This window comes from Bactrocera neohumeralis, unplaced genomic scaffold, assembly GCF_024586455.1.
Source record: "Bactrocera neohumeralis isolate Rockhampton unplaced genomic scaffold, APGP_CSIRO_Bneo_wtdbg2-racon-allhic-juicebox.fasta_v2 cluster09, whole genome shotgun sequence".
Lineage (NCBI taxonomy): Eukaryota > Metazoa > Arthropoda > Insecta > Diptera > Tephritidae > Bactrocera > Bactrocera neohumeralis.
The window spans coordinates 5,734,941-5,753,887 of NW_026089622.1; the positions used below are offsets into that span (position 1 = coordinate 5,734,941).

The following is an 18,947-nucleotide window of genomic DNA, read 5'->3' on the forward strand; positions in this document are numbered from 1 at the left end:
CTGTATTTGTATGTGCTCGTGATAATGCGCATAAATATTTGTAATATGATATCTGTTTATGTACAGATTTACAAAAATATCTTATTTACAATTGTAACCGCTAAGATCTGTTCAAAAATCTGAATATACTGCCCACGTTGAAATGTTTACATTTAAAAAATAATTCAAGTGTTTATAAATCTTGGGCATTTTAATCAAATTTTTGTTTATAAGGTTAGCGATTAGGGTCGATTTCGTAATAATTTTTCTTATACAAGATATTTTTTTATTATCTACATTTTAAATTTGTAATATAATTTTAATTTACTAATAACTAATTTCTCAAGATATATCCTCCTGTCGGATATATGTTCCTTGCTGCATTACAGGTACGTCGTAGGATTATTGTTACGATTACGCCACCAGCAATTAACAGAATTAGGTTGGTGGTATTCATGCTGTAGTGCACCATATGATGCTAAGTACAGGTATTTCGAATTTAATCACGGAACTTTTCAGATCGTATGCCCAGTTTCTCCAAGTGTAGACTGGCGACCTCTTCATCGAGTATTTTCGGCAACATATGCACATCTATGTTGTATTTGTCAGCCTTTGTCCACAATCCGATTTGTACCAGCACTTGATCTCTGAAAGACATGACCATTACTTTGACATTATTCTTCTCCTTGGCATTGACATTCAACCAGGCGACGTCTATTTCACAATCGAAATAATCAATATTACAAACGATCGCATCGTCGTGCATGTGTTCAAAATGGGCGCCAGTAATAATGTCCTTGCAACCAGTTGTTGTTACGAAGATGGTGGCTTCTTTCTATGCTTCCTCCATGGTAGTTACTTCATAGCCTTCCATAGTCGCTTGCCCATATCACCAGCAAGACAGCACACTCTGCCAGCAATCATCACATCGGTGAGCCGAATCGTTGACGCTGATGGCTGGCACACCGAGACGTCTCTCCTTCACGATTTTATATAAATTGTGTTCACCGGTTGTAGTTTCTTCGCTCAAACCCTTGATGCCATTCAGGTACTGTGGGAACTTTTCATGCACTAAGTTAGTAAAACCACCACTATTATCGAGAATCAAGTTCAAGAGCTGACCATCTGAGAACAGTCTGTTCAATACATCATAAGTATTCTTCATTCAGCAGATCAAACCAGGAGTAGTATAATGACCGTATAAAGGGTAACACTGTCCTAGTCAATACTTGTTCAATACTTAAGTATTTGTTGTGCAGTTACTAAATCACTGAGTTCACTTAATCCTCTTCAAATATCGTTGAGCCTTTCAAATATTTTAGTGAATTTGAAATTTGCTGTCTCTCAACCGAGTATTGAAATAAATCGATGTGGACAATTATATCCCACGCTGTCCTAGTCAACCCAACATAGCCTCTTTTTTGAGAAAATACTCCAGAACTATTTTTAATATATTTTATATCTAAACATTTACAACATAGTAAAACTATAAGTGAGCTTAACAAAATAAGTATATGGTTTTTGTTTTTTTTGAAGTTATACTTCTTATACGAGTTCGGAAAAGGTTGCGATAGATTCAGGTTGCGCAAGCTTGCTCACTATGAATCTACGCAACCTTGCTCAATATGAATCTACGCAACCTTGTCTGCGAAGATGTTCGAGCAGCAAGCGAAGCGGTGACAATCGGCGATCGCTTGTTCGTTTCTTGCGGCACAGTTTGGCTTTTCTACCAAAAACACAATGTTGCCATGCTTATGCTGTTCTTGTTTTTGTAGAACAATGTTTAAATTTTTGGTTGGTGACATATTCAATTAAAAATAAATTCTGTTGGGATTCGAACATACGTGCTCGTCGTCACTTTTGAAGCGCTTACCACCAACACCACCATTGACACTTGAATTGCGTTGTCCCAATTATGGGTTTGTTATGCACGAAAGAAATATACAATGGATCGCCGATTGTTACCTCTTTCCTTGCTGATGCTGCGCATATGTATGTTTGTATGCTTGTTCATTATTGAAGTTATACTCCTTTTTCTTTCCCTTGTCTTTCATTTCTGCGAATTCTCAACTATTTTATGTGCCCTTTTATTGAAATACCCTGCGTTAGCCGTTGAAAAATTAAGGCTATACTTTACAGGATTATTTCTGTAGTTAGTCTTCATTTACATTTTTTGGAAATCGACCCACGATGACGAGATATATCGTTTTATCTGACAGCGTGAGGTTTAAGGAGTTCATTTCTAATTTTGTCTTGTGGCATATTAGAAATGATGTTTCTTCGAAAATCGTTCGCTTACAACGGATAAAACGACTTCCGGGTGGTGATTTTAATGAATGAATTCCTTTTGGTTGAAATGCTCTGCGTTGGCCGTTGAAAAGTTAAGACTATACTTGTCAGAATCATTCATTTCTTCAAAGAAATTAATGACCTTTAGAAATATGCATATTTGCATTATTTCGTTATCATTTCCATATTCGTAGCAATAGAATTTCTATGGCATAAGTAAAGTAATGGCCGCCGATTGTCACCCCTTGCCGCTGTAGCAGCTTCGCCTACAAACATGCGTAAATATGTATGTATGTATACGTATGATCGTGAATACATATCGATGCAGATTTTTGCGAGAAGCAACAGAAAGTTGTGCAATTTATGATTTTTAGCTTTTGTCATCGTCGCGAAAAGACGACTTGTTGGCAAAGGCGTGCTGGGGGAGATAATAAATTTATAAAATGTGAATTTAAGTTTTCTAGTTTTCTTTCATACAAAATGATATGCATTTATTGGAATATCACTAAGAAGTATAACTTCATCCGCGCGTAGGGACTCCAAGCACCTTTTTTTTTCTTTTTTTTTAATTCAAGTCGACTGCATCTCTGTTTATTATTTGCGCATTTTTTTCGGTAGGAAAAATATAAACATTGTGCATCGCTCTTTACGATACGCTATTGCTTATCCTTACGTCTACAATTCATACATTTGCCTATTGGCCTGAAATGACGATTTCAATTCATATTTTGTTCTTTAAAAAGTACCAATTTATATTTTTCTTTTCTAATTTAAAAGCTACACTAAGTTTACTATCTGCAGAAACTTTATATTTAAGGGATTTTATTTTCCAAAACTTTTTTAGTTAATTATCTCGTTTTTCATCTAAATAAGTCACAACACTACAGTAAATTGGAGTTTTGTTAGTTGATCCGTATATCAACCACATAAACACACTGTTCTGTAATTAAACAAGAGACACAATCTTTTGTACCAGAATGGTGTCTAAATTTCTTTCAAAAGGATATATTATTGATTTTAACTGAGGACTTACTATTTCATTTGTACTGGTTTTGTTTTGTCCAACTCCTTCAATAGTAATGGATTCTCTCCTGGTTGAAGTTGAGCTTAAGATCGCTACGGCTTTTTATACCAACAATTGCTGTTGTTAGCAGGACATATTCACAATCCCTTTTTATACTCTCGCAACAAAGTTGCTAAGGAGAGTATTATAGTTTTGTTCACATAACGGTTGTCTGTAAGTCCTAAAACTAAAAGAGTTAGATATAGGGTTATACATACCAAAGTGATCAGGGTGACGAGTAGAGTTGAAATCCGGATGTCTGTCTGTCCGTCCGTCCGTCTGTCCGTCCGTCCGTCCGTGCAAGCTGTAACTTGAGTAAGAATTGAGATATCATGATGAAACTTGGTACACGTATTCCTTGGCTCCATAAGAAGGTTAAGTTCGAAAATGGGCTAAATCGGCCAACTGCCACGCCCACAAAATGGCGGAAACCGAAAACTTATAAAGTGTCATAACTAAGCCATAAATAAAGATATTAAAATGAACTTTGGCACAAAGGATTGCATTAAGGAGGGGCATATTTGGACGCAATTTTTTTGGAAAAGTGGGCGTGGCCCCGCCCCCTACTAAGTTTTTTGTACATATCTCGGAAACTACTATAGCTATGTCAACCAAACTCTACAGAGTCGTTTTCTTCAGGCATTCCCATATACAGTTCAATAATGGAACAAATCGGATAATAACCTCGCCCACCTCCCATACAAAGGTTATGTTGAAAATCACTAAAAGAGCGTTAACCGACTAGCAAAAAACGTCAGAAACACTAAATTTTACGGAAGAAATTGCAGAAGGAAGCTGCACCCAGGCTTTTTTTAAAAATTGAAAATGGGCGTGGCCTCGCCCACTTGTGGACCAAAAACCATATCTCAGGAACTATCAGACCGATTTCAACGAAATTCGGCATATAATATTTTCTTAACACCCTGATGACATGTACGAAATATAGGTGAAATCGGTTAACAACCACGCCTTCTTCCAATATAACGCTATTTTGAATTCCATCTGATGCCTCTTCTGTATAATACGAGTATATACATTAGGAACCAATGATGATAGCGGAATAAAACTTTACACAAATACGGTATTTGAAAAATATGTAAATGACGGATAATGAAATCTCGATTATCACTTTATCATGCGAGAGTAAAAAATGTTCGGTGACACCCGAACTTATTCCTTCCTTACTTGTTTGTACATATTTTTAATGAATGTGCTTTTCGCTTTAGAGGATTTATCTTTATGGAGCCATAAATGATGATTTCCTTGACATGTGAGGCAACTTTCGCCTTTACATTCTCTATATTGTGGCCTGTTTTACGACATTTGGTGTATAATTTATTTGGGTCGGTATTTCCTTGAGGTTTCTAAGGGAATTTTCATACCTAAGTCTTAACTTATTGTCAAATTTTTGCACAAGCGTATAGTTTAATAAAGCTTGTAACAAATTGTCTGCAGACAAACTGAGGCTTTCCAATGCTTGTGTACTTTCAGAAATTTGTTCATGAAAATTTCGTGCACTAAAAGCAGTCTCAGTCACTACTGGTGCATCTAAAATTTGAGGTTGAAGGTACATTTGCAATACAACTTGCAGCCGATCCTATTAATTTAGTTTTTAAAATATACATTTTATACGTGTCTGAAACATTTTTTTGTCCAAACTATCTTGGACTTTCTCTAAATTTCTTAATTCTTCATATATATCCATACTTATGGATTTAAAATGAAGTTTTTGCAGTTCGTTTGCTAATTTTATTTGCATTTGGGGGGCAGACTGGTAATATCATTTCATTTCCCAGGTTTGGAGATTAGGCTATCTGAGCTGAACGGGTCTGTTATTAACGCTTATCATGGCAGTTGCCCCGTAAAAGTGACCACAGACAGACGAAACTGTCCTGGTGGTCAAGGAAACTAGCAGACCTCTGGAAAAAAGTACGTAGCCTATTCAACAAAGCGAAAAGTACGTGGGTCTGGGAAGAATACAGGAGCTATCTCACCTTATACAATAAGGAGACTAGGTCTGCAAAGCAGGCAAGCTTCAGCAGATTCTGCGAGAATGTCACCTCTACACTAGACCAGAGGCACAAATGACGCAGTAGTAGCAATTAAAAGAGGAGATGGGACATTTACGACCAGCGCAGAGGACAGAGCGACGGAACTTTTGCGCGCGCACTTCCCGGAGACAGTTCGGGAAGACCAATGTCTACCCGTGATCGAACACAGGCCATCCCGAGAGGATTGGAGTATCGCCAAAAAGCTATTTACGGTGGACTCGATCAGGTAGACAATGGCCTCGTTTGAGAGATTCATGTCTCCGGGAGTGGATGGCATCTTTCCAGCGCTGTTACAACAGGGGAGCAGTTTTTACTGCCTCACCTGGTTTGGCTGCTGAGAGAAAGCCTCGCAATGGCGTACATCCCCGAAGTATGGAGGACATCGAAGGTGATCTTCATACCCAAGGTAGGTAGGAAAGTCTACTCATTGGCGAAATCTTTCAGGCCAATCAATCTAACGTCTTTCCCACTAAAAACCATGGAGAAGATCGTGGACCATGAAATAAGGCCGACAGGGCTGAAGAGAGCACCCCTGCATGCGGCTCAGCGTGCCTACAAAGCGGGCAGATCTACCAGTACTGCTCTGTACCAGGTAACCTCTGAGATAGAGAGTTCACTGGAGCATGGGGATTTGATGCTTTGCGCGTTCTTGGTAATCGAAAGTGCCTTTGATAACACGTCTCATAAGAGTGTAGCTAAGGCACTGGAGAAAAGGAATGTGGCAGCACCGGTGCGTAGATGGATTGAAGCCGTACTGTGCACCAGAGTTGCTGAGACCACAGTAGGTGATAAAAGGATTCGTCTCGGCACAACAAAAGGCTGCCCACAGGGAGGCGTGTTATCACCCCTGCTATGGAGTCTAGTCATAGACGACCTGTTAACTGCTAACGAACAATGGGATCCGCTGCCAAGGGTATGCGACCTTGTGACCTATGTGACCTAGTACAAAGAGGTCTAAACCTGGCGAGAGGGTGTTGTAGGGAGGTTGAATTGAATATAAATCCCTCCAAGACGACAGTAGTACCGTTTACGAGGCGCAGGTCCCTACCTGGTCTCAGGAATCTCACACTTGGGGGCAGAGAGATAGAGATGACCAGCAGTGTCAAATACCTCAGTTTGATTCTAGACTCCACTCTGCGGTGGAAGCAGCATGTAAACCTGACCTTGGTCAAAGCAACAAAAGCTTTAATGGTGTGCAATCGGCTGGCGGGAAAGTTCTTGGGTTGTAAGCCAAGGATCGTTAGGTGGTTGTACACTATGATAGTGCACCCAATAATCACGTACGGGGCGGTGGTCTGGGCTTCAATAGCGTCGCAGACTTCGGTAAAGACCAAACTATCGAAGCTGTAGCGGCTAGCCTGTGTCTGCATGACGGGCGCAATGCGCACTTGTCCAACGGCAGCACTGGAGGTTCTGCTCGAACTTACTCCGCTTCATTTGGTTATTGGTCAGGTAGCCAAGCTCACAATTCTGCAAATAACGGCAGAGAGGTGGGGCAAAGGCAGGGTAATCTTGTCCCAGAGGATGGAAAAATAAGTGGCGATATACCCTTCTCCCGAAGTACAGCACTACCAAAACAGTTAACTTCAAGAAAAAGTTGAAGGTCACCCTCAGCAGCAAAGACGAGTAGAATGACTCCAATCTCGAGCTGATGTTGAGGAATACCACTTCGAGGTGGTACACCTATGGCTCGGAAATGTCGGAGGGAATCGGTGCAGAGATCGCGGGCCCACGCACTAAGCTCTCCATACCCATGGGAGAGTTCCCAAGCTTTTTCCAGGCAGAAGTTTTTGCCATAAGTCGGTGTATAGAAGCAAACCTCCATCGCAACTATCGCAATGAGCGAATAGCCATTCTCAGCGATAGTCAAGCGGCGCTAAAAGCGATCTCCTCTTTCGAAATCAAATCGCTATTAGTGCAGGAGTGCAGGGAAAGGCTAAACAGCCCTGCAGAACGTAACCAGGTACTCCTAATTTGGATGCCTGGTCACAGAGATATAGCCCGCAGCCTCCACCAAGATGGTGGGACCCGAACCCTTTATTGGGGTAGATCGCCAAACCACAAAGGAGCTACTCCGCAAGGAAGAAGGAGTGGGCAGGGAAGAGCATTGGCTTCAAACACGTGGTATGAGACATGCCAAATTGCTAATTGGAGGATACAACTTGAGTAGGTTCGAAAATGTAATTAACCTCCCCAGGAACAAACTCAGGCTACTGGTCGCATGGTATACCGGCCACTGCAAGCTGAATAAGCATCTCTACAACATGGGCCTATCCTCTTACGCTAACTGCCGGTTCTGCGACTTGGAGCCTGAAACCCCGGAACACCTGCTGATCGACTGCACAGCAGTCTGTAGACGCAGGACTAAGGCGTTTGGATCCATGTTTCCGGATAAGGATCGCATAGCCTCATTAGCACCCGGAAGTCTATTGAACTTTATCAATGCGCTGGAGCTAGGTGAGTCTATGAGAGTAAGGAGAGGGCACAATAGATCAAAGGTCGCGGTGCATTCCTCATCTTTCAATCAATCAATCAAGTACATATTTATGTTTAAGACTGTATTTGTATGTGCTAGCGATAATACACATAAATATTTGTAATATAAGATTTGTTTTTGCAAAAATATTTTATTTACAATTGTAATTAAGAACTGTTGAGAAATCTGAACGCAGGCCTTATTGAACGCCTGAGTTACATCTAGGAAAATAGCTGAACAGTACTCTCTGTGCTCGAATGGTTTCCTTATTGCGTTGGTAATTCTATTTACTTGCCTTTTTCGGATTTAGCTCTTTTATGATTCTAGTAAATTCGAGCAAAGGGAGTTTTGATTGCTAGAATTTTGGCATAGTTTCTTTTTAAAATTTTCAGTGTTCTGTTCTTCCTCGCGTCTAAGTGCTTTTTTTAACTTACGTACAGCAGATTTCAGTTGAAGTAGAGTTAAAGGGAGCGACTTATCTGCCATTCACGTCTAGCTCGACTTTTCTCATTTACAAGCTTTTCTATTTCATTACTAGCGATATTTCTAAAACCAACTGTTTTGTTTCTTTTTGTATTTATTTTGGCTGCTGATATATATTCTATATTCCAACTAGTTAGTTTTATGAGATGTTATAGAAACTTTTGGCTCAAATATCATGGGCTGTTCGTAAACTTTATTAGTTGAGGCGAATGATCAGATGATAAGGCTGTACCTGTATCAGCTGCCATACGCGGTCTATATATCTATATAACTACCCAACGATGTCACTAGTGGTGCCTATAGTCAGAGGACTGCAATATGCAATAAGATCCTAGCAAATGAAAACTACGGAGGGAGAATGCTTGAAAAGTAGTTTGTTGGAAGTAATTTCGAGACGACTTGGCCAACTAGAGTCTGACAAGATGTGTGCCAAATCGACCTTCTTAGACCCACGGTTTAAAAAGATTGTCTTTGGAAATGAAAGTAACTCTAGTAATGCTCAAAACTGGTTGGGAGAAGAGGTGTCAGCATTCATACAGCGGAACCAAAGGACTGCTACAGCCCCAGTAATAGAATTACCCGCGGATAAAAGTAAATTATCTCTTTGGACTCTACTTGACCAAAAAGTAGCGGAAGCAAAAACTATTTGTCACAACGCCCCTAGTGTTAATGCACATATTTCTTTGGAACAATATCTTAGACAAGATTTCGTTGAAAGACATCAAAATCCTTTAAACTATTGGGACAGGAAAAAGGCAACTTTTCCAGAACTCTACGAGCTTTCCAAAAAATATTTATGTATACCTGCTACTTCAGTTCCTTCCGAAAGGGTTTTTTCTAAAGCTGGGCAAATAATAAATGATAGAAGAAATAGACTTAAGGGTGAAAGGCTAGATCAAATAATATTTTTAAATAGCAATTTTAATATATAATTAATAGTTTTTTGCGTTCTTCTGATATTTATATTTATATTTATTTTATATGATATTGAATATCTTTTCTGTGCTTTACTATTTTTATGTTTTATTAAAATATTGAATTAAATTAAACCTTTGTATTGGTTTAATAAAAAATGAATAAAATTCCAGTACTTTTTTGTTGTTTGAAGAGCACGCCTTTGCTTAGTTATTGAATTTGATTAAATAAATGAATGAATGAATGAACGAAAAAATTCATTCGATAGTCAAAATCATTCAGTCATTAACAATCGATAGTTGAAATCACTCGATAGTTCCCAACACTACCCGGTATACAGAAATTGTTTTTATTCGAAAGGTGCGTTCCTGACAATAGCATTACATATATGTATATAATATTCTTCAAGATATCTAATAACTTCAAATTTATGTTGGTTAACACCGTTAGCATTTCATATATGTGGGATTAGAATTAAATCGTATTCCATAGTTTATCCGAATTGACAGATAAGTGGCAACCACGTATCCGAACGTCAAATAGTGGATGTCAACTGTGGATTACGATCAAGTTGTGGGCGGTAAAGCTTAGCGTCCATCATTTTCCATTTCATATATTCATTCCTGATTATAACGCCGATCGAGACGCATCGTACCGTGCAACGTAGTATCATTTTCTGTTTAACTTACCAATGTACCGAAATATTACTAGTGTGCTATATACATGTGAAATAAAGGAACAATTTTCGAATTAATAAGTGCCGTTAATTTATTTATTCTACAACTTGGGGGCTCAACCGGGATCCCCTAGTGCGGTTATCCCGGGAAAAGTGAAGTGAAGGAAAAGGAAAAAAAAAACTAACTAAGACAATTATAACGAACGTGTAGCGGTATTTCAGTTTTCAAATGTGTACTATTTAAATTCTACGAAATAACTAAAGTTGAACCAAACTAAATGTACAAAGTTTATAACCTATGCCTGTGTATGTGAATAAAAAGTGAAATGCGGAAAACTGTGGAAGACGTTTTTACTTTTTAGTCGCACAAATCGTTGTAACACTAAAAAAAAAATATTTTCTCCACGAGTGAAACTTTCAGTACATACATTTAACAAAGACAGTGAACTATTAATTTCGTTTAATCCACGTGTGAATGCTCGGTCAAATCTATTGCTAATTAGAGTATGTAAAGAAAATTAAAGTGCTGCAGTATCACAGGCTATAAGGCGGCAGAGCTGCAAAATATCGTGTTTGTCGTTCTAGTATCAGTGAGCAGAATACAGCTGAATAAGTGCCGGAATCTGTAAAAGTTTGACGAAAGTGGTGATACATAAAGACCACGAAGGTACTGTACCTGTACCAACAGTCCAAGGAGCGTTCGAGCGTTAGGCGATTCCGTTAGAACGCTAATGACTAACGGCTCGCTCACAGAAATAGCAGTACTGCTACTTGGTGAAACAGTTGCACCAATAAGAAGACGGCATCGGCGACAGTGTGAAATCGAAACACACGAAGCAAGCGGCAGCGGTATACAAGTATCGGGTGATTATATAATATATACAGCGGGGCACATAAGCAGACAACGGCAGCGACGAGTGTACATATAAGTACGCAGCAAACACCAAGCGCATCAGCAAACGTGAGAGCAGAGATATACAACGGTGGTTCAGCGGCAGCGGCGTCGGCATTCACGGCAACAGAGTTCAACGGGTGTTGAATGCGACGCAGAGTAGCAGGCATAGCAGAGGGCGAGCGGCGGGAGCAGAACAACTAAGATAAGATTTCTGAATATTGTAGTAGTTAGAAGTATACGTACACATACATACATATATCGATATTTAGTGAAGTATTTAGAAGTAGTACATCATCAACTGTATCATTTAAACGCTATTGTATTCTTACATCATTTTGTATTTAACGTATGTATGTGTGCATTGTAGTAATACGATACAACTATGTATAGGTGTAAGTAGTAGCACTGTTTTGAATACCCTAGGTTTAAATACTTTACAGTTTATAATTACATACATACGTATATAAGAAATCATTTTGTAGGATGGACGCAGCTACAATAAAGGGTATGACTGTGGATATGTTGAGGGAAAAACTGAGAGAGCTGAATTTAAGTACAGTTGGTAGGAAGAAAGACTTACAGTTAAGACTGTTACAACACATGGTTTTTGGAGACGAAGTGGATGAGGTGGGAAGTGATAACGAGTCAGCAAATTCGTTATACACTACAGAGGATAGGAGTGTAGGTAGGGTGCTATTTACGTTGCGCGATGTCGAAGATAGCATATTTGTTGCCAGTTTTTATGGAGACGGTACTTATAACGTGCACCACTGGGTTGATGAGTTCAACGAAGTTGCGGAAACAGTAGGGTGGAACGATTTACAGAAGTTCATATATGGAAAGGAGTTGCTGAGGGGAGCAGCGAAGCTATTTGTTCGAGGAACTGTAGGGATCAGGAATTGGAATAGTTTGAAAACCGCGTTGGTGGAGGAATTCGGAGAAAAGTTGAGTGCCGCAGAGGTACCTCATATGTTGAGGAATAGGCGTAAGCAACCTAAAGAAAGTCTGCAGGAATACTTGTACTCTATCATCGAAAGTGGTAAGCCAATATCCCTCGATGAAAAGAGTATAATCGAGTATTTCGTGGAGGGTATACCGGATAGTCGAGAGAATAAAAGTATGTTATATCAAACGCACAGTGTGAAGGAATTGAAGGAGCAAATCCGCGTATATGAGAGAATTAAGGGTGCATCCGTCGCGAGCCGTAGAGCTGTCTCCCAGTCGTCAAACGCAAGTAGAGGTACTGAAGATCAGGGTAAGAGGAGATGCTACCGTTGTAATCAGGAAGGTCATTTAGCTAGAGATTGCTCACGCGGGGAAGCGAACAACGTAATTTGTTTTAAATGCAAGGGAATTATGGGCCATTATGTCCCAACCAATTGCAGGTGATGGAAAGGTATCTCACAACCAGTTAGGAGGAATTGCTCTCAGGAAAGAGACAAGACTGCTGTATGGAATAGGTAAGGGCGAGGTTACAACGCTGGGTAACTTTGTAGCAGAAATCTCCGTGGAAGGTGTGAAAATGGAAGTCAAGTTCGAAGTAGTAAGAGTGCAAGATATACCCTACGAGGCAATCTTGGGAAACAATATACTTAAAACAGTGGATTTGGTATTTAGCCAAGGCAGAGTGGTATTTAGAAAACTCAATAGGAGTGGAGAAATGTCGGTTGACACGGGTGCCAATGAGTTGGCGGTCAGAAGTAAATGCGTTCAAGGGGGCGATGAAACTGGAGTCTTAGTGAGTGAGAGGGTTTCTGCCGAGCAAGTTGGCGAAGATAATGATCATCCGGAAGGACTGGGAAAGGAGGACACGGTATGTCCGGGCAAAGGCCTTAATGATGAAAGAGAATTTAAAGTTTTGTGTGGCATAGAGGTACAGACAGAGGAGAAGTCGGACAGAGTAGACTTATCACATTTGGAAGAATCTGACGCGGCGTTCGTCAAAACGTTGATAAACAAATATCAGCCTCAGAAACCAATGAGTGTGCCAGTTGAGATGAAATTAATTTTGACGGACGATAAACCGGTATATCAACGGCCTCGGCGGGTATCGTATGAAGATCAGAAGTACATAGAGGATCAGGTCGGGGAAATGCTGAAAGATGGGATTATACAAAACAGCACGTCCGAGTATGCGTCACCAGTGGTATTAACCACAAAAAAGAATGAATCGAAAAGGTTTTGTTGCGATTTCCGTAAAATAAACGAAAAAATATTAAGGGAAAACTTCCCCATGATTCTGATAGACGAGGCACTGGACAGACTACAGGGAGCGCAAATATTCACCACTTTAGACTTGAAGAACGGGTTTTACCACGTACCAGTTGAACCGGACTCCAGAGAGTACACCGCCTTTGTAACAACAAATGGACAATATGAATTCCGTTTCGTCCCTTTCGGTATCACCAATTCCCCAGCAGTGTTTTGTAGATTCATTAGGGCGGTTTTTCAAGATATGATTCGAGACGGTACGGTGGTGATATATATGGACGATATAGTCATCCTTACAAAGGAAATTTCTACCGGTCGTCAACAGTTAGAGAGGGTGTTAAATAGAGCAAGTAAGTGGGGATTACGTTTAAATTGGGAAAAATGTCAAATTCTGAAGAGACAAATAAATTTTTTGGGATTCATAGTCGAGCAGGGAAGAATTTTACCGTCAAATGAAAAGACGGAAGCGGTTAAAAACTTTCCGATTCCTAGGAACATAAAGGAGTTACAAAGATTTTTGGGGTTAACATCATTTTTCAGAAGGTTTATTCGGGATTACGCAAGGGTAGCCAAACCGTTGTCGGACTTATTGAGGAAGGATGAGAAGTTCAGGCTGGGTGACGACCAGCTAGTAACCTTTACCGAATTAAAAGCCGCATTGGTTAAAGCTCCAGCATTACAGCTGTACAACCACGGGGCGGAAACGGAACTACACGCGGATGCATCGAAATACGGGTACGGAGCAGTATTGCTCCAAAAGAGAAGACCAGTTGTTGCACCCTATAGCGTTCATGAGTCGTAAAACTACAGCAGCTGAAGAAAAGTATAGCGCATTCGAACTGGAGGTACTGGCGGTAATAAAGGCTTTAAAAAAGTGGCGGGTTTATCTGAAGGATATCCATTTTAAGATAGCGAGCGATTGCAACGCTTTCACGATGACGGTGAAAAAAAGCGATGTTCCAGACAGAATCATGAGATGGGCCATGTATCTCCAGGAGTACAATTACGTTGTCGAGCATAGGTCAGGAACGCAGATGAGACATGTAGACGCACTAAGTCGCGTATATTGTTTACTAATAGAGGACTCCTTAAAGTTTAGAGTGAAGGAAGCTCAATTGCAAGATGATTGGATTAGAGCAGTGAGGAAAGCGTTAGAGAATGGACCCTATGAGAAGTCTTACATAAGAAATGAGTTAGTATATTACGATCCCATCAAGGAGTTGTTGGTTGTACCCGCAGGCATGGAAGATGAGATTATAAAGTTAGCACACAGGCAAGGACATTTCGCAGTTAAGAAAACGGAGGAGATTTTAAGTAAGAATTATTATATACCAAACGCAAATGGAAAGGTGCAGAAAATAGTCAGAGCTTGTATTGAATGTATTATAGCAGATGCCAAAAGGGGGAAAAAGGAGGGTTTGTTGACCCCGATCGACAAGTCTCAAGAAGCATTAGGAACGTACCATATAGACCACGTGGGTCCATTAACCGAAACCAGGAAACTATATAACTACATTTTAGTAGTAATAGACGGTTTTTAAAAGTTTGTGTGGCTGTACCCGACGAAATCAACTGGGGTGTAAGAGGTATTGGATAGATTAGAGAAACAGGCGTCGATTTTTGGAAATCCGAGGCGGGTTGTTACAGATAGAGGGGTCGCCTTTACGGCAAATGCTTTCAAAGATTATTGTAACCAGGAAGGCATACAACACTTGCTGATTGCGACGGGGGTTCCTCGCGGCAACGGTCAGGTGGAACGCGCGCATCGTATAATTATTCCAATGCTCTCAAAAATGTGTCAGAACACTTCAACTCAGTGGTACCGTCAAGTGCCAAAAGTTCAACAAATTATGAATAACACCTCTCCGCGTAGTACGGGGATAGCACCCTTCAAAATACTCACAGGTCTAAATATGCGCACATCAGATAGTTCAGAATTACAAACCATGTAAGATGGAATAGAGGTTGAGGAGTTGAATACTCAGCGCGACTTAGTAAGACAGGAGGCGAAAGAAAACATAAAGAGAATTCAGGAAGAAAACGTTAGAACATTCAACAGAAATAGAACTGGGAATTTTAGATACGAAATTAACTAAGTAGTCGCAATTAAAAGAACACAGTTCGGGGTTGGCATGAGATTGAGGCCGAAATATCTCGGACCATACAAAATAGTCGCACGATTACCTTACGGAAGATACAAAGTAGAAAAAATAGGAGTCCATGAAGGACCTAACAAGACCATTACAGTTGCAGAAAATATGAAGAAATGGGGTTAGTTATTCGAGGGCGAATAACTGGTCAGGACGGCCGATTGTGGGATCAGAATTAAATCGTATTCCATAGTTTATCCGAATTGACAGATAAGTGGCAACCACGTATCCGAACGTCAAATAGTGGATGCCAACTGTGGATTACGATCAAGTTGTGGGCGGTAAAGCTTAGCGTCCATCATTTTCCATTTCATATATTCATTCCTGATTATAACGCCGATCGAGACGCATCGTACCGTGCAACGTAGTATCATTTTCTGTTTAACTTACCAATGTACCGAAATATTACTAGTGTGCTATATACATGTGAAATAAAGGAACAATTTTCGAATTAATAAGTGCCGTTAATTTATTTATTCTACAACTTGGGGGCTCAACCGGGATCCCCTAGTGCGGTTATCCCGGGAAAAGTGAAGTGAAGGAAAAGGAAAAAAAAACTAACTAAGACAATTATAACGAACGTGTAGCTGTATTTCAGTTTTCAAATGTGTACTATTTAAATTCTACGAAATAACTAAAGTTGAACCAAACTAAATGTACAAAGTTTATAACCTATGCCTGTGTATGTGAATAAAAAGTGAAATGCGGAAAACTGTGGAAGACGTTTTTACTTTTTAGTCGCACAAATCGTTGTAACACTAAAAAAAAATATTTTCTCCACGAGTGAAACTTTCAGTACATACATTTAACAAAGACAGTGAACTATTAATTTCGTTTAATCCACGTGTGAATGCTCGGTCAAATCTATTGCTAATTAGAGTATGTAAAGAAAATTAAAGTGCTGCAGTATCACAGGCTATAAGGCGGCAGAGCTGCAAAATATCGTGTTTGTCGTTCTAGTATCAGTGAGCAGAATACAGCTGAATAAGTGCCGGAATCTGTAAAAGTTTGACGAAAGTGGTGATACATAAAGACCACGAAGGTACTGTACCTGTACCAACAGTCCAAGGAGCGTTCGAGCGTTAGGCGATTCCGTTAGAACGCTAATGACTAACGGCTCGCTCACAGAAATAGCAGTACTGCTACTTGGTGAAACAGTTGCACCAATAAGAAGACGGCATCGGCGACAGTGTGAAATCGAAACACAGGAAGCAAGCGGCAGCGGTATACAAGTATCGGGTGATTATATAATATATACAGCGGGGCACATAAGCAGACAACGGCAGCGACGAGTGTACATATAAGTACGCAGCAAACACCAAGCGCATCAGCAAACGTGAGAGCAGAGATATACAACGGTGGTTCAGCGGCAGCGGCGTCGGCATTCACGGCAACAGAGTTCAACGGGTGTTGAATGCGACGCAGAGTAGCAGGCATAGCAGAGGGCGAGCGGCGGGAGCAGAACAACTAAGATAAGATTTCTGAATATTGTAGTAGTTAGAAGTATACGTACACATACATACATATATCGATATTTAGTGAAGTATTTAGAAGTAGTACATCATCAACTGTATCATTTAAACGCTATTGTATTCTTACATCATTTTGTATTTAACGTATGTATGTGTGCATTGTAGTAATACGATACAACTATGTATAGGTGTAAGTAGTAGCACTGTTTTGAATACCCTAGGTTTAAATACTTTACAGTTTATAATTACATACATACGTATATAAGAAATCATTTTGTAGGATGGACGCAGCTACAATAAAGGGTATGACTGTGGATATGTTGAGGGAAAAACTGAGAGAGCTGAATTTAAGTACAGTTGGTAGGAAGAAAGACTTACAGTTAAGACTGTTACAACACATGGTTTTTGGAGACGAAGTGGATGAGGTGGGAAGTGATAACGAGTCAGCAAATTCGTTATACACTACAGAGGATAGGAGTGTAGGTAGGGTGCTATTTACGTTGCGCGATGTCGAAGATAGCATATTTGTTGCCAGTTTTTATGGAGACGGTACTTATAACGTGCACCACTGGGTTGATGAGTTCAACGAAGTTGCGGAAACAGTAGGGTGGAACGATTTACAGAAGTTCATATGGAAAGGAGTTGCTGAGGGGAGCAGCGAAGCTATTTGTTCGAGGAACTGTAGGGATCAGGAATTGGAATAGTTTGAAAACCGCGTTGGTGGAGGAATTCGGAGAAAAGTTGAGTGCCGCAGAGGTACCTCATATGTTGAGGAATAGGCGTAAGCAACCTAAAGAAAGTCTGCAGGAATACTTGTACTCTATCATCGAAAGTGGTAAGCCAATATCCCTCGATGAAAAGAGTATAATCGAGTATTTCGTGGAGGGTATACCGGATAGTCGAGAGAATAAAAGTATGTTATATCAAACGCACAGTGTGAAGGAATTGAAGGAGCAAATCCGCGTATATGAGAGAATTAAGGGTGCATCCGTCGCGAGCCGTAGAGCTGTCTCCCAGTCGTCAAACGCAAGTAGAGGTACTGAAGATCAGGGTAAGAGGAGATGCTACCGTTGTAATCAGGAAGGTCATTTAGCTAGAGATTGCTCACGCGGGGAAGCGAACAACGTAATTTGTTTTAAATGCAAGGGAAAGGGCCATTATGCCCACAATTGCAAGGTCTCACAACCAGTTAGGAGGAATTGCTCTCAGGAAAGAGACAAGACTGCTGTATGGAATAGGTAAGGGCGAGGTTACAACGCTGGGTAACTTTGTAGCAGAAATCTCCGTGGAAGGTGTGAAAATGGAAGTCAAGTTCGAAGTAGTAAGAGTGCAAGATATACCCTACGAGGCAATCTTGGGAAACAATATACTTAAAACAGTGGATTTGGTATTTAGCCAAGGCAGAGTGGTATTTAGAAAACTCAATAGGAGTGGAGAAATGTCGGTTGACACGGGTGCCAATGAGTTGGCGGTCAGAAGTAAATGCGTTCAAGGGGCGATGAAACTGGAGTCTTAGTGAGTGAGAGGGTTTCTGCCGAGCAAGTTGGCGAAGATAATGATCATCCGGAAGGACTGGGAAAGGAGGACACGGTATGTCCGGGCAAAGGCCTTAATGATGAAAGAGAATTTAAAGTTTTGTGTGGCATAGAGGTACAGACAGAGGAGAAGTCGGACAGAGTAGACTTATCACATTTGGAAGAATCTGACGCGGCGTTCGTCAAAACGTTGATAAACAAATATCAGCCTCAGAAACCAATGAGTGTGCCAGTTGAGATGAAATTAATTTTGACGGACGATAAACCGGTATATCAACGGCCTCGGCGGGTATCGTATGAAGATCAGAAGTACATAGAGGATCAGGTCGGGGAAATGCTGAAAGATGGGATTATACAAAACAGCACGTCCGAGTATGCGTCACCAGTGGTATTAACCACAAAAAAGAATGAATCGAAAAGGTTTTGTTGCGATTTCCGTAAAATAAACGAAAAAATATTAAGGGACAACTTCCCCATGATACTGATAGACGAGGCACTGGACAGACTACAGGGAGCGCAAATATTCACCACTTTAGACTTGAAGAACGGGTTTTACCACGTACCAGTTGAACCGGACTCCAGAGAGTACACCGCCTTTGTAACAACAAATGGACAATATGAATTCCGTTTCGTCCCTTTCGGTATCACCAATTCCCCAGCAGTGTTTTGTAGATTCATTAGGGCGGTTTTTCAAGATATGATTCGAGACGGTACGGTGGTGATATATATGGACGATATAGTCATCCTTACAA

General features: G+C 40.4%; 1 pseudogene; it reads left to right on the forward strand.

Moving 5' to 3' along the window:
• The first annotated feature begins 2,101 nt into the window (after positions 1–2,101).
• On the forward strand, positions 2,102–2,304 carry LOC126764793 (small nucleolar RNA U3; annotated as a pseudogene).
• The last annotated feature ends 16,643 nt before the right edge of the window (positions 2,305–18,947 follow it).